Source organism: Brassica oleracea, chromosome C5 (genome assembly GCF_000695525.1).
Source record: "Brassica oleracea var. oleracea cultivar TO1000 chromosome C5, BOL, whole genome shotgun sequence".
Taxonomy (NCBI): Eukaryota; Viridiplantae; Streptophyta; class Magnoliopsida; order Brassicales; family Brassicaceae; genus Brassica; species Brassica oleracea.
Window position 1 is genome coordinate 40,482,079 of NC_027752.1, and position 874 is coordinate 40,482,952.

Genomic DNA, 874 nt, shown 5'->3' on the forward strand with positions numbered 1-874 from the left:
GAGGTCTCGAATCACCAAGTCGATGACCAGCTGGTCGCAGTGAGGTTTATCGAGTCCGACGGTTTCCTCCTCCTCGAAAACAATCGTATCGTTTGGAGCGTTGTCGGTCAGGGACCGAGTCGTCCAGTTAGAACTTGTTTCCGCCATTCTTCCGTAGGCTTTGATGGATGAAATAGAGTGCGGTAGAATTGCGATTCTCCGATGATCATGTTTATCCTCCGGCGGGTACTATTGTCTCCAAGGTCATCCTGCCTTCTTCCGCGTTTCTCGCCAGACTGGTTTGCGCATGCGTCCCTCTCGGGAGGCTCTTTATCAGTCCTGGGAGGGCGGTCGGAATCCAGGATGAGGCTTTTATGCTAGTGACCTTCGAGGGGTCGCCAACGAGGAGTTTTGCGGCTAGCCTTGCACCGAGAACTTTGCAGTTCGTAGTGGAATGACCTTTGGTCTGGTGGAACTCGCAGTAGGAGTTATCCTTATACTGGTTCCTCGACCAGGTGTTTCCGGAGGTCTTCCCTAGTTCGGAATTGATAGTGTAGTTGTGTTCTCCCTGGACATCTTCTCTCTCGTGGTGGACATACTTGACGTTTCGAGAGATTTTCTTTTTTGTGGGCGTCTTCTGCGGGTTGTACTTCTGGGAGAGGATTTTCATCTCCTCTTCCATTACGATGAAGTCCGTTGCCTTATGAAGAGCATCCTGAATCGTTCTCGGTTTTTCGAGGGATACCCATTGCCGGAAATTTCGACTGGTACCAGAGAGTTTTCTTCAGAGCATCAATCGCCATTTTGTTGCTGATCCCAGTGACTCTTGCCATTACTAGCTTGAATCTGTTCATGAACTCGCGAAGTGGCTCGTCTTCTCTTTGAGACAGGCTCC